The 16,699-nt window shown below is 34.9% G+C and overlaps 1 protein-coding gene and 1 long non-coding RNA gene across 8 annotated transcripts in view; one reads left to right on the top strand and one right to left on the bottom strand.

Moving 5' to 3' along the window:
• Positions 1–16,699, bottom strand: part of milt (trafficking kinesin-binding protein milt) — a 344,681-nt gene that overhangs the window by 99,912 nt on the left and 228,070 nt on the right. The gene's annotated exons all lie outside the window — the stretch shown is intronic.
• Positions 3,426–9,537, top strand: LOC138704782 (uncharacterized). Of its 2 annotated transcripts, XR_011333435.1 has the most exons (7): positions 3,431–3,744; positions 3,872–4,031; positions 4,995–5,151; positions 5,258–5,508; positions 5,771–5,896; positions 6,118–6,325; positions 6,554–9,504. It is a non-coding gene; the product is annotated as an uncharacterized lncRNA (long non-coding RNA). The 2 variants fall into 2 exon arrangements; XR_011333434.1 differs by having other exon boundaries at positions 3,426–4,031; positions 6,554–9,537.

The following is a 16,699-nucleotide window of genomic DNA, read 5'->3' as shown; positions in this document are numbered from 1 at the left end:
TATTTTATTCTGTAAACAAATGAAAAAGTTACAGAAAACTTTTCTATTAATTAATAACAGAATAAGCCTCTATTTTACATATTTAAAAAATGTATTCAATATATTTAACAATACATAGGAAAATGTTTTCTTACATCACCATCTTCTTCTCCCACGAATTATGACATAAACCCATTTCCACTTTAAGAGAGTAAGTCCTTCCATTTTGTGTTAATGGACGGCCAATGTTTCTTTTTGTTTTAGATATGTAGTGCAGTAAAGTGTGCGACATTCTATCAGGTAACTTTTTTTCGCATACGTATGTCAAGCTTAGTATCCCCATTAAAAAAACTCCCCATAGAGTGGATGACATAAATTCAGTACAGTATTTAACTTTTTAAAATACGCGCCAGAAGAAATAAGGCGATTTTTTAAAAATAATCAACAAATCCCGGAGGAAATGTATTGTCCTCGAGGAATGGAAAGTAGAAAAAGTATGCTTCAAATTTAAAAAAGGAAATAGGCAAGATAGCTTTATTAATGCGTGGATTATGTATTTGCTTTTGGGCATCCAAAAATTTAACAACCGCTAACAAAAATATATTTTTCAGTGAAAGAACACCATCTCAAACCACGTTTCTATACAAAATACAAAAAGTGAGAAAAATTAAATGTGTAAAATATATTCTTTAATGAAAATATATTTCATGCATATCCAATCAAAACTTGATATGTAGTAATGCAACAAAAAGGAAAAAGTGCAAGTTTTTGTAGAAAATGAACGTTAGTCATCTGTATTTACAATACCAAAATTAATATAGCATGGCGCATCGCCAACACAGACACACTTCGACCATGAGAAATGGGCATTGAAAAGTGAAAAATGGAATTAATGTTGTCTAAGAATTGTAAGACTAGTTTCTCCAGAGACGTTTATTTATTCAATTTGTTTCGCCCTTGTTCCTCCCGATCATAATTTACTTTGGACCATGTCACCAATGCAGAATTGAAGGAGGAAAAACACCTGTAGAGTATCGTATTCTTGGGACAACGTCCAACATATTCTTGTCTAAAATACATCTCACAGAACTACAGCAACAACTGAAAAGCATTGGAATTAGTGCCAACAGTTATACTAAAAATGAATCTTGAATGAAGGTGGGGAGGAGGAAGAAAAAAGAATGTAAGATGAAGGAAATGAAAGGGACGAGGCCGAAGTAGAGAAAGAGAAAAGGTAAGTAATGAAAAAGAAAGAAAGATAACGAGGAAGAGAAACAGAAAAAGGAACCGAAACGTTATGGAGCAAGAAGAAAGAAAATAGATAAAGGAAAAAAGAAAGATCAAGCAAATCAACGAAAGAAGGAAGAGAACTAAGAGAGAATAATGATCTCAAAACTAAAGGCAGCACAAATTTAAGTTTCATTGCTAACATAAATTTTCATACCTATTATTCGAGAAAAATTCGTTCCGACACCGGGAATCGAACCCAGGACATCTCAGCTTTGCGCGCTGAGCACTTTTCCATCTGAGCTATGCCGAGACTCGATTCACGGAGCCGATCGAATTCTGCTCCTTTGTATCATCAATGGCCTACTACCTGCATTTTAGACATAGACGTAAGTCATGCATGCAGGAGCGCATATTTAAATGACTTTGGATCGCGTCTCGGCATAGCTCAGATGGAAAGAGCGCTAAGCATGCAAAGCTGAGAGGTCCTGGGTTTGATTCCCGGTGCCGAAACGAATCTTTCTCCAATAATAGATATCTACATATTGACTACATATAGTCTTGATTATTCAATGAGGACGCCGAGGCCTCATATATATATAAATTTTCATTACTAAATGGAAATAATAAAACGTTAAATATCTAGACCTCGTAATTTCTGTACTAAGTTTTCGCAATTGCGTGACAAACTTTCATAGAGAGAGAGAGAGAGAGAGAGAGAGAGAGAGAGAGAGAGAGAGAGAGCAGTAAGGGCAATAAAATTGGATAACCAACTTTAACCGCCCCAATATTGCTACTACATCCTGTAATACTTTAAAACTACATCACGCAGCCAACTCTAGGCGAAGGTAGAGTCTCTCTTGCTCTGACAGGTGAATTCATTTTTCAGTGCCCTTCATGTCGACTTCAACCCTCGAAATGCTGATACTCTCGTGCACCTCACAGGGAGTGGTCAACTTCACGAAACATGAGATGCGAGCAACTTTATCTCACGGACAAGAAAAGTACGCGTGTAAAGAACTTTACGAAAGTAGCAGGCAAAGGTTAAAGGTCCGGCTCCCGGAAGCTCCACGTTCGGATACTGGGAAAATCGTGATCTAATACAATCTCCATCCTTTGAGAACCGACGGCTATACTGTAGGCCCTATTGCTATTGTGCTTTCAAAAATGTCGAACTCTATTAGTAAGGCGCAGTGGAATTACCCTGAGAATACACGAAATGAACACAACACATTCAAAATGTCGTTAAAATTCTACATCATACCATTGCAAGCGCACTGATGGACAAGGGTGAGTTTCATTTCTCGTTGGTCAGCCACAGTTCACTCAGCGTCTTCTGAGTACTCGATTTCCAAGACCTGTGAAATGTGGTGAAGAACTTGAAAAAGAGGAAGTTACTTCTGAGCAATCTGGATTTCCATTATTATCATTCTACAGTTGCTTCATTATTGCCACAGCATCATTTCAACATCAGGAATGATTGCGTTATATTTCTTGACAAAAATTAACCTCCCACATTCTCTCATTCAAGATGCAGCGGGTTCTCTACTCTATCTTCATTACAGCAATTTTTTCAGCAATAAAATTATTTCAACAAAAATGTAGAATGCAAAATTCACAGTTCACTCTTTTAATTTCATGTTTATTTACTAGTCGCTTTAACTGCGTGGTCAAATTGCGACTGTTTATTGAGAATATGGTAGTACATTGGCAGTTTTGCCAACTCGATTTTTAAAAACCCGCTATGAAGCAGTGCAGAAACCGTAAATTGCTATATTGCCAATGTAAAGTGAAATTATTTTTCCGCTATGAGTGCTAAAAAACCGCTGAATTCCTATACCAACAATAAAAAGTTCATAAATTTTACCAGCTAAACTAACACAAAAAAACGCCTGATCTTGCGGGAAAACCGTTGAATTGGCAACACAATGTAACCACAGTCTAGTATATACAGTCGCGAAGCTCAATACGTAGTAAATATGCAAACATTAGATAGTTGCTCACCACTAGAATCGCTAATATCGCCTCATTACAGGCAATGCGAAATAGTACCGTCACAGTCTATTGTTTCTAGCACCCTCAAAACTCAAGCTTCGTGATTGTATATAGTAGACTGTGATGTAACTATAACATTGGGTTCCCACAACGAGCTATAGGGAAGACCAGGTAACTTGATACCCTAAGGGTGAAACCTAACCATTTTTCCCCCATTACTACAAATGCTAGTGGATTATGGTGATTTTCTAGTTTGAAGGTTGAATTTTCTTTTGCCAACTTCGTTTCGAATTTCGATACTGACAAATACTATAAATGGTAGTGATTTTGTAACCGGTATGTTGGCAGCTGAGGCAAATATCGACAATATTTGCCGGTACTGGAGTTCCATGAAATTAAAATTGTACTAGATTTCTCAGCCGGTTACTGGACGATAGTGAAATTCGAACTTATTAATAATTAATTAATATTAGTATTAATATTAATACATTATAGTTATGTTATGTGTTGCGTTGTGGTTATAATTCAAGAATAGTCAGATAAGTACGAATGAATATAATATACTTGGGCGTGATAATGCACGTGGGTAATGGATAGAAATATTATTTCAAATTTTAATGAATTTCTTTCGTGTTTAGATTTTTATTACTATGTCAAAAAAATGAAATAGTGTTGCAGTGACTCCTCCAAGGAAGAAAATGTGTGGCATTCAGAGTACGCTTCAGAAATCTGTAGTTCACGTGTATAATGAGTTGAAGAAAGAAGGTAATGAAGAAGGAATTATGCTAACGGAGACAGCAATTACAACCAGAATAGGACAATTATTAGGAGTAAGTATTCTTAAGCATACATTTCAAAGTGGTATTCAGTTTTAGGAGTTTGCACTAATAATTTCATGATTGTGGTCAAACAAAACAAATTTTTAGGTTAGGCCTAATGTTTAATCAAGTCAGTGATTTTCATATTGCCAAACTAAATACATTTAAGATACTGTAATACTGCAGTAGGTGATAGCTTAAATACATTTACAAATTAGACGAACAAGTAATCAAACAGCACGAAAGTAAATTTCCAGTTTTCTCTTTTGGTATTAAATTAACCGTTCAGATCACAATTTACATGCCACATCGGCCGAAGAAAATACAAGTCATATTGTAATTATTAACTTGATATTGCAGCAAATATTACATGAATGTTGGCCTGTTATGGTGCTTAAAAATAATTCAGTTTTATATAATAACTATATAACATACTCTATAAAGCATAGGAACGTTGACGCTGGCTGAATAATTTATTCATGACTGGTCTAAGTAATATTAAATATGGTGTTTCTTCAGAAAAGCTACCCCACCCAAAGTACTTGTTAAGATATAACACTCGAGAGGATGAGGACGCACTACTGGGAAACTAACCATTTCTCTTCGTCCTGGACCTCTCGCATGTTATATTGGTAATTAGTAACAAGTTTGAGGGAGGGACTACAACAATGCATTAGAATATACAGGTAAGTGTCAAAGGATTTTTGTGCTGAAAGTATTTGTGGCTGTGCACTAAAACCACGTGTTCATCACTATGTAAATATCACAGAAATCAATTAAACAAAATAAAATTATGCCTTCTTTGGTGTAGCTTTTCTGGAGAATTACCTAAATATTAGCCTACTTAAACCTATCGTAGACCCAACCTAACATGTTGATCATTTTCTATTCATATAGCTGTAAATGTTGGTATTATGCATGAATTTTATGATATAACAATTTTTAGAAGTATTATGTTATTGTTTGTTATTACAGCTTGGCTTAACTACAGCCACGAAAGTGATCAATTCACACAAGGGGACCCCACTCGTGACACTAGGAAAACATAGACTACGTAAACATCCAGTGACTGATGCTGATGATTTTACGGAAGATGCAATTGCGAGATTTATTTATGACAAGTTACATAAAGGTAGGGAAGTTACAGGAATTATTGTGTTGATTTATGCAATGTAATTCTGATATTAGTCATAGGCCTATGTATAAAAATATGGCATAATTTTCATTTACTGTTACAGGGGAAGTACTAACAGCAGCAAAAGTTCTGGAACGTATGAATGATGATTATGAAACATATTTATTTAGAGTATCCTTATCATCGGTGAAAAAAATTTTGAAAGAGATGAAATTTCTATGGAGCAAAGGGGATCCTTATACACATGTATGAGAAAGTGATGTTATTCGTTTTTAAGAGAATATATAAGAAATGTGGAGCGTGAGAACCCTAAACCCGTAGTATTCTTGGATGAGACTTGGATTTTTATGAATGGTAAATTTCAATGTATTGTGAGACATTGAGTGATTGAATTTTTTACTAACAAATAGATTAACACTTATGTGGAATATGAAATTGCAATTAATATAGGCTACTAGTAATGAATTCAGGTGGGAACAACATGTTTTGCAATTAATAGTTTCATATTATAACTAGAGGTTAGTTATAAAATTCTTGAACGGTTTTCCTGTCTTTAAAATTTTTGTGTCTCTTAGAGTGTCAATGTGAATTGCTTTTCTCTCTCTGTTTTTTTAAGTATGATCACCCACTTATTCATGAAATAAACCAGGTGAAGTTTCCAGTGACATGAATGGTGTTATTCATAGACCAACAAATGAGGGTGGAAGATTAGATGCCGGAACGAAAGGTGGATTTATACTCGGTAAGTTATATTGATTTATATTTTACGTAAATTTGGCAAGAGTAATTTTTTAAATCAGGGTACAAAAATATAAAAATTGGTGACTAAATAAAAACGTGGGAAAGCCTTTCACCAAAGAGGATCTCATGTCATGTTATGTTATGTTATGTTTTATTTTCTTTATTTAAATGCTGTGAATTCATGTGACGTAATTATATGCCCAGGTATAATTTTTATTGCAGGTGCTGATTTAATTTTTTCATGCAATTGAAAGAAAAGTCAGGACTACCATAGTGCTATGAATAGCCCTGTAGTTGAGAAGTGGGTGCAAACACAATTGTTGACCTGAGAACATTAGGGCAATGCGTTATTGTCATGGATAGTGCTGCATATCATAGCAGACTTGTGAAAAATCAGCCAACAACAAAATGGAGGAAAGAACAGCTACTGGTGATTGCAACTGAATATAATAGATTTGTTGTACTAAATGATAAGAGTTGTACTAAATGATAAGAGTTGATGGTGTGAAATCACCTTTTGATATTACATTGCAATATTAATTTCCATACTTTACAGTCATTATTATTATTATTATTATTATTATTATTATTATTATTATTATCTTTACTACTACTACTACTACTACTACTACTTATAGATGCTACTTTTTTCTTTCAGGTGAAATTGAATCTACATAAGAATCCTAAAACAACAGAGCCTTGCCAATTACTGTTCTGAAGCTGCCTTGTCTTATGTGTTGTGTCTATATACAATTAATTCTTTCAGTTTTTTTTTCCCCTTTAATGTAATGAAGTTGTTGGTTGATTGATACCAAGTGTTCAGCAGTTGATGTCATTTGTTATCTTGCACTCCAATATTTAACCAGATGATTGAAAGCTGTGTAAAGTTAAACAGTCAAGACAATGATCCATATCTTCATTGAGATTTCAGAAATGGCATGGGGAGATTCTGAAATATCAGTTCTTTGTAAATATTTGAGACAATCATGGCCTGTGATAATATGAGTACTGCCACTGTAGATTTTCATAGAAGTTCAGTTATTAAATTAGGTGTATTATTTTTACTATGTATTGTACTATATTTTTGTTTCGCTTAATTGATGAATTATATATGCTGTAAATTGAATAGTAGACTGTAGGTCTATAGCTTAACTGATGAATTGTATGTGCTGTAAATTAAATAGTAGGCTGTACACCACAAGTGATGAATTGTTTATGCTTGTAATGTGAAGTAATTTGCATGATATTTATTATCAGTTTCTGTATATTTCAACTGATTGAATTGTTTATACTTTTAAATTGAATTAACTTGCTTGCTATGTATTATATTTTATAGCTTAACTGATGAATAATTGTTTAGGTTTGTCAATTTAATAATCTGAGTGCCATGTACTTCATATTTTTAGTGGAGCCACCAATATAGCTTAGTCAGTAGACTCGTTGGCCTGCAAATTCAGAGCTGCACTCGAGGGTAGTTTGGATCCCCCATTTGGTCTGATTAGTTGGTTTCTTCTGAGGATTTTCCTCCATCGTGGAGCAGACGCCGGATGGCCTATTGCAATTTTTTCATTTGCTTTAGAATCATTCCGATTTTTGTTACCACATTGTCATGTTCTGATCTTGTTATTCTTTTAACAGTGTGGTAAGATGCAGGTATAGATAACCTTACAGTAATTTTGCTACCTTTCAGCTACCTCATTACCTCCCACTCCATAAACTTCATGGATCCACGGAAGTACCAGTCGTCGATGTAATTCGACCATTTTGCTTAAAATATTAAAACACTGTAAAATATTGAGATTTCATGCTGTTACGTCCATTACTGCAGCAAGAACATCTGATTTTGAATCTGATAGTATGACAGCCTTCTCAGATTTATGAAGTCGATACTGGAGATTTTGTAAGCTTAAAAGTGTATCTAAATTTTCACTATCAAAATTAGTCAGTGTTTGAAGTTAGTTAGTTAGTTAGTTAGTTAGTTAGTTAGTTAGTTAGTTAGTGGCGTTTAAAAAGGGCGCGTCAGCTACTATGGCTATTTGCGCCCTTATCTAAAATCTTTCACTAAACACAAACACAATACAATAACCAGAATGTTTAAAAAGCTAAAAAGCGTTGTCACGGTTAAAATGGGGCAAACAAGTGTTTGAATATAATTCCCTGTAAAAGGGAATATACTGGTATTGTACTACAACACCACTACATCTATGGCTTGGTAAACAGGATCCATCTATAAAAAATACTGTATGTAGTCACTCACTGACCAGATCATTTATCGTTTCTAATGATTTTTAAAATGTCTGGAGAAGTATCACATTTCTTAACATCATCTGTTAAAGTTAACTTATATACTATTCATTTTGAAATAACTTGGGATTGTGTTTTATTAGTAAAGTTTCCCTTAATTGAGCAAGTTTGAGTTCTCCAAGTAGAGTCAAAAAGTCTGTTGGGATTTTGGCTCAGTTTATTAATATTTGTGGACTGTGATTTTTTGTTCTAGACAACCATATTATCTGCAAATGATGAGATTATCATAAGATCTATTTCTTTAGTTAGACCATCGACATTAATATTGGAAAATGTATTCCTGAAAACAACAATGTGGGAAGCCCAGATGAATCTGTCTCTATTTACATATTTGTGACAATGAATCAAATAATCAAGTCACTGACCCAGTGTAACACTTTATCATGGACACCCTAAGTTTGCAATTTCTTAAGTGATTTATATCTACAGAGCCATATGATCCTTGAAAATAAATTAAAATTGTTAAGTTGTTTTGTTTTCTGTTTAAAATATCTTTAATATCTTGACTAAAATTTAAAATCTGTCCATTTGTTGAATGCAATTCTCTAAAGTCAACCCAATAAAATGAAAGTTAGTTACTAGATTCCAGGAACCAATTCAATCTATGAAATCATCTCTTCCATAATTTTGGCTATCATACTAGTAAGTGGTATCTGTCGATAACTCGAAAAGATATTAGTTGAATAATTGCTTTTCAAAATTGATGTTATGATAGATTTTCTCCAGACAGATATTGTATTTTAGATGAGATTACAAGATAAAAGTAGTGAGTTTGCTTGTTTGCCAACATGTTTAAGAAAATCAGCATGAGTATTGTCTGGACTTGGAGATGTTTTGGGTCTTATGTTATTAAATTAATAGTAATATTCAGTTCTTGATTAAATATTGTTATATAAAGTAGATAGTAGATTTAATATTTCTTTCAGTTTTTCCTTAATAGTCTGACGTACACAGATAAAACTAACAACCACACCACCAACTAATCTAATAGAAATTAAAATATAATTAAATGTAGTAAAAGTAATTAAAATTATAAATACACGTAATAAACCATAACCCCCTAATTTCAACAATATATACTATTTTATTCCCTTTTACAGCTTGTAGATAATTATTAATTATAGTTATTACTTATTAGCATAATATTTATTGAACTTATTGGCTATTTCACTTCGTTTGAAAGATGTTATTGTGTACAAAAAGCATTTTTTGATGATCGTTTCATGCTGTATGTTGTGTATAAATCTATGATTTCTGGCCATCTGTTCTGTGTAATCCATCTTTTGTATAGAATTAATAAAATATTCTTTTGGTAGTAATTATTTTATTAATTGAGTATTTAATTTTCACCAGCTCACATTTCTTGAATCATTTGCTTTTTCTTATTTAAATTTAGGACACAAGAGCCAAAAAGAGACTTCACAGTTATGTATCATACATTTTTTCAATGACAGACGTGGAGTTGCAGAAATAATAAGTGTAAGTGTAGCATTATTAAGCAATTTACAAACAAATGAAATCTTTAAAAAGGTATCTAGAAGTGAAATTACTTATGGCTTTTAAGGACCAAAATTATTTTTGTAAGTTGATTTATTATTATTTCAGTTTTAGCATAGTTGTATTATCCATTTCCTTACTAATTTCAAAAGATAATCAGAAGTTCATTCGAATTCCAACCAAAAGTCAATTGGTTATTAATTTATCTACCTTTAGGAAGTACAGTATATGTACGCTGGAATCTTTGAAGTGAAGTGACAATAATTTAATTGGTCTTGGAACAGATTTGATTCTTGAATATTATATACTATACTTTGTTGTATATTTACGTCTAGTAACCTATTAATGCTAATACTAATAATAATGTAAAGGAATAAAAGAATAGAACATAGCAATACATTTCTCATTATTATTGAAACTATTTAGAATAACCTTCCAACATTAAGGTAAAGCACGGTGAGTAAAGAAGTCATTCAGTACATAGGATCGTGATTTTACTACATGTGGTGATATCTGGTAACAGTTGGCAACACTGACAAGGCGGAAATATTTGCTGTTTGGGAACTGAACTTACGTGATCCTCACTATAGAAGCAAGAGGACTAGAAAGAAGAATTCTTCTAGCTCGTTGGTTCCCACTTTACCGACATACTGACCAGTTCGCAGACACGTGTTGCCATCTAGCGGCTATATCTGAAACATGTCCACTGTCATCTTGTGAAAAGGTACTGTGTTATTTGTAATGGAAGTGAGGATAAAACCGGGATTTGCTTTTTAAGCAACTAGTTTCCTATACACAAGCATCCGATAAGATTGTCTGAGCTTAGGACCTCCCGAATTCGAATCTAGTGAGAGCCATCTCACTCGACAATTCACTTCACAGGGAATCATTTGTTCAATCCGTGAATCAATTAGAAGGCTCTGCTGGATGGCATTACATAATTTTACACACATACAAAGCAACATTACACAACTTAAATGTCGAACGAAACAATTGTGTTTATCTTAATGATTATTTAATTTATTGTTCATTCGCAGTAATAAGTTTTGTAAATTTATGGGAGTTTGATTTGGTAATTTTGATTTATTACTGGTAAAATTTGTGCCAGCATTCGCGGTTATACAATGAATATAAGTGAATCTTTAAAATACGTTAATTCAGGCATTTGAAAGGGCTTTAATTTTGACAATCTACTGATGAGATTTGAGATTTTTAGATTCTGAATTTCAAAAAGTAATTTAAAATTTGCTTGTTGCGCAGCGTTTGCACTGGCTCTTTCAGATCATCGTTAAAGGATAGGCGGAACCGGCGCTGGATGAATAGAAGGTACCCTATTATTAAAAAGTAGGAACAACAGAACAAACTATTAGGTTGTTTAAATAAAATAATAGTCACGTGTTCTTATTCTCTACTATGTGTAGCAAATGTACAATATGACAAGTTTATTGCAAAGGATGAGGATCACGTTCCACGTATGTGTAGAACATGAAATCTACACTTTTGTATTTGCTCTTAATGAATGAATTAACGACCGATCACTGGCTGTCACGAATGAACGACAGCGCTATAGTAAAGAAAACAGTGATGCATGCATGACCTGTGATGTTAAGTCCCACCATCAATCAGATGTGGACCAGTTGAGTCTGTTAGATGTAAAGCCCGTGGCTCAGCAAGCATGGCAGATTCGGTTAGCAGGAAGTTTCTAACAAACCACAAAGTGGATGGTCACTACTAAGGCCGCAAATTTACTTGTGAATCAGGAGCTAAGTATTTATGTGCAAATCGGGTTCAACACATCCAAATGACCCACACCAGACAGCTGGGACACTGACTTGTTCATCCCACGAAGTAGCGGTAATGCTGTGACTCCGAAGTTATAAAATAAGTTTATGATTCAGCACACTTTTAAGGTAACGACACGAATAACCCCACCAGCCTACTTTAAGAGAAACAATTTATGTCGGTAAAGAGAACAATTTATGTCGGTAAAAAGACAAGTCCATCTCAAAACGAGGAGTGAAAGATCTTACAACTGTAATGCATTTCAGAATTAAAGATCATATAATCTATGCTTCATGACAAACTTTCAGAATTAAAGCTAAGTATTTTTTTATTTTAGTAGGTTATTTTACGACGCTTTATCAACATCTAGATTATTTAGCGTCTGAATGAGATGAAGGTGATAATGCCGGTGAAATGAGTCCGGGTTCCAACACCGAAAGTTACCCAGCATTTGCTCATATTGGGTTGAGGGAAAACCCCGGAAAAAACCTCAGCCAGGTAACTTGCCCCGACCGGGAATCGAACCCGAGCCACCTGGTTTCGCGGCCAGACGCGCTAACCGTTACTCCACAGGTGTGGACTAAAGCTAAGAACCTACGCCACTTTCCTAAATTTCAGAGCTGAATGTCATGTAATCTGCGTTATGTAAATAAAATGTCAGATTTTAATATACCGTACATTAAAAAATCCAATACTATAATCTGCGTTCCTCAGAATTTTAAAACTCACTATGATAATTTACGCAATAACAAAACAGGATCAAAAGAATTAAAAGGAGATAACTCCCAAGAAAGTAGAAAAAAATCAAAATACACGCTCATGCAATCTACCTTCTTTTCATAATTACATAATTCAAGATCATTCAATTTACTGTTCTACAAGTAATCTAATAGTAGACCCTCTGTTGGCCTCATAACAAAAAAAGAAAAAGCTTAAATTGAAATTACAAAAAATTTCCAACACAAAATAGCACCAATCTATATTACTGTGATACTGTTTCAAGTATCTCTAAGTATGAATCAAACTAAAAAAATGCAATCGAAGATACAGATTTAGTTATTTAATAAAACTACTTTTTATTGTTATTAAAAAGAGAATCTAAAACCTTGGAAGTCTTTCTTACAACGTATCAGCCTTTCAATTTTACTCTTATGGAGGATATGTGCAGCACTAAGACATGTGAGGAGTGCATTCCTTCCCACACGCGAGATGTATTTCAAAAAGGACTATTGTATTACTTCAATATTGACGCACACGTTCAGAGTGTTTCTTTGCTTTAGCTCTCATCCCATCATAAAAGTCACACTGAAGGGAACATGCAATATTTCAAAGACGCTAGGCTTGTGGAAAACATTCGGTACATTCTCTACCATATGAAGGGTTCAGATTCATAGTGGGCCAAGCGCCATTTATTAAAAACGGAGGAAGAAGGGTTAAAGTTAAGTGAATACCATAGTTTAATGAAGATTGATATATCATTTAGTTTGAATGTGTATACTTTACATTACTTGCTATATGTTTCCATTGAATTATGGTAATAACTTCATTTTAATCCTTGTTTCCTACGGTTTTAGTAAATGGCGCTTGGCCCACTATGGTTCTGAACCCTTCATTTTATAAAGATACAGGCGTTACCGTCAAGTCTAGCATTTAATTTAACAATGCTTTCGACTGCAGCAGTTTCAGAATGTCCAAATTCAATTTAGGCAAGAGATAACCAACAGATTTTGCCTGGACCGGGTTAACTGTAGGAAATCGATGATGCTGCTTTTTAGGCATGCATTAGTTTCCTGTTATTTTCTGTGCCAGCGTTGGGGATGATTTTGAATTATAAAGGAATAGTGGAATGGCGGGAGAAGAAACGGAAGTACATGAGGAAACAAGCATCAACATTACCCTTGTTCACGACAGACTCCACTTGGACTTAGCAGCATTTAAACTCTAACTTTAGAGTGAAAAGCCGACGCTTAACTGAAGCTCCACAAGTCATTTCATCAAACTCAATGCTAATGGCTTAAACCAGCGTTGTCAGACACAGCCTAAAAGGAGCGGAGCGCTCCACTATAACTCGTTGCGTGCTCCGGTGCCTCCACAGACATAAGTTCACGCTCCGACTGGACGTCTCTAGCACCACAACCGGTTTCGGAGCTTACAACTCTGACACTACTGGCTTAAACGATTGTGTTTCAACTATAATATTCCCTAGATAAACAAGAATTATCTTTTTCAACGGCGGCCACTTCGATTCCTCGACACTCATCTTAAGTATCTCTATCCAGCATCGAAACATGGTTTACATTCCTGCCTTCGGCATCGACTTCGGTGCACCCCGTGATATGGATTTACATTGCATAACAGCGTATTCCGAAACTCAGCGCTGAGCAATCTGATGGCATCACGGTGTTCCGAATTTCAACGATGACGTCACTGCTCCACAGGTGTCGCACCGGTTCCATCAGCTTGTAGAGGTGGTGGCAGTCTCCATCAGTGAATCTGATAGGTTCTTGCATAGGGCGGGAATTAGCAGACGAATGACATCGTGCGCTGTTGTGTCATGGCGGTGCGTTCTGCTGTATTGTTTGTAGTAAGTACAACGTAAAAACAATATGTTAATGGATTATGAGCGAACATGTCAACGGACCAGTTATTACTATTGGTTCAAGAAATAAATTGTTTATGCTCTATTTTCTTTGAACGAGATGATAGTACGGAAATTTCGCAAAATATTGCTAGCGTAGCACAGACAACTTATACAGCCGCCATGATAGCCATCGAACCTTCCAGCAGTTTTGTTCCTATTTTGCTGCAGCGTGACATCATTGTTGTCCACCGGTCCGGTGAGATTCGGAACACGCTGTAAGTTTGGTGATTATTATAATGAATGCAACAACGTAAAAGCCAGCAGCGGAAACGAGAATACCTCGTGAAAACCTGCACCAAATACCATCAATGCAATTCCCATCAGTCACAACAAATTTAATGGCAACGCTTTAGGTAAATATAGAAGTCCAAAATGTTCTAACTTCAGACTTTAAAACAAATGCGAACTAAAGTATATGCAGACTATTATAATTACAACTTGATGTTTGAAGTCTTGTTCAGTAAAAAGTATCCAAGTGCCATTTTCAGTCTTTAGAGGGAAATGAGCCGGACTTTACGTTGAAGCTATTGATTGGCAATCTATGAACACCTACGAGTAATAAAACGAGTCTAGGCTTTGATTCTTATTTACGCTATGTTATAGGTTCACTTAGAGTCACCGACGTAGATCTGTCGGCTAAGGCGCTTGCCTGCCGATCCGGAGCTGCGCTCGGGGGCGGGTTCGATTCCCGCTTGGGCTGATTACTTGGTTGGTTTTTTGCGAGGTTTTCCCCAATCGTAAGGCAAATGTCAGGTAATCTATGGCGAATCCTCAGCCTCATCTCGCCAAATATCATCTCACTACAATCAATTCCATCGACACTAACTAACCTCGTAGTTGATACAGCGTCGTTAAATAAGTAAATAATATAAATTCATTTAGCGGTACTTATGGTTTTTAGAGAACCCGGAGGTTAAGTGCCGCCCTCACATAAGCCCGCCATCGGTCCCTATTCTGCGCAAGATTAATCCAGTCTCTATTATCATATCTCACCTCTCTCAAATCCATTTTAATATTATTCTCCCATCTACGACTCGGCCTCCCAAGTAACGCACTATATGCATTTCTGGATTCGCCCATACGTGCTACATGCCCTGCCCATCTCAAACGTCTGGATTTAATGTTCCTAATTATGTTATGTGAAGAATACAATGCATGCAGTTTTGCGTTGTATCACTTTCTCCAGGGCTAGATACATAAATTGTTATTCCAATAAAAAACAATTTTCACAAATATAGCACTTAGATCCTTATTTCACTTCGAGTCTTCTTTTGTAAGACACATCAATATGAATTCTGATGCCGAAGTAACAATTTACCAAATGATTCAGGCACAGCGTCACCACTTTATAAAAAGATTATAGCTGTGCGCTACTTATCAAGTTGCGGTTGCAGGTAGTACAAACAAAATATCCTGTACAAGTACACTAAACAAGCTGTACTCTGCAAAGCTTATGTGTTTGAATAAGAGATACACAGCCTTGTAACGTACCTGTGAATCGTTAAGGTACATGCAGGTTACACAATAAACAATGGATTAGTAAGCAATCTTTTTATAAATTGGAATGTAAAAGCTTAATACACATCAATAATTTCAATTTAAGCCTCATTACTTACGACGGAACTATTGCACATTCATAAATACTACACGTTATTGAATTTCTTATGTAAAATTATCTTCCTTTTCAGACAGTATCTTGAACATGAAGTCTGCTGTCACAGCATGTTTTCTTCCCACACTGACAGACATAATTTGTCAGTCGCATGGAACAGGTGTCAGAAATTTCTCAACAGAAAGAATATAATTATTATTGTCTTATGATCCGAGAACCTTCCGTTGTTACCAATTAACAACACACGTCAACTATTGTTACAGAACGGAAAAGGAAGAGTATTTAAATAAATAAAAAAAAAAAATCAGCTGAAACATGAGTTGTATGTTAATCGTAATCCTGAATAGATTGTAGTAATTCATCTAACAAGAAAATATAGAAGTACGCTAATAAGACTGAAAACAGGTAATATAAAATCTATGCCATACATTAATGGAAAGATAGAAGATATCGATAACAGCAACACGTTAGTATGCAAAGTAATATCGTTTGTTATAGGGGCTGGGAGAATTAACATTTTTCTTGCTGTAAGCATATCAATGTGACCAGATTTCGTTAAACTAAGTTAGGTAGGGTTACATAAGCTAGGTTGTGTTTAGTGACCTTTCCGCTGTATGTTTTTTTGAAAGAACGCAAATATTTTGATCCTTGCAATTACAGCCTCATAAATAGCTAACCCACGATCAGTACCGTACAATCAGAGATTTATGTAGATAATTGTTCTGTTATTCTTTTACTTATTTATTTGAACTATAGCCGCAATCGCAGGTTGCTGATGTAAGGAGATAATGAACAATACTGCAAGAATAGAAAACGAGAACTGATACACGCAATATTCATCAATCATCACAAATAATACATAATGAGCAAAATATCGAAATAATCTCTTTGGTTAGCAGTTGCCATCTGTCCAAACTGTACGTACCTGGGATCCCCATAAAATGTTCTTAATATGTCGTTACATTCTT

This window comes from Periplaneta americana, chromosome 8, assembly GCF_040183065.1.
Source record: "Periplaneta americana isolate PAMFEO1 chromosome 8, P.americana_PAMFEO1_priV1, whole genome shotgun sequence".
Lineage (NCBI taxonomy): Eukaryota > Metazoa > Arthropoda > Insecta > Blattodea > Blattidae > Periplaneta > Periplaneta americana.
Note: the sequence above shows the minus strand (reverse complement) of the source record. Positions and strands in the feature narration are given on the sequence as shown.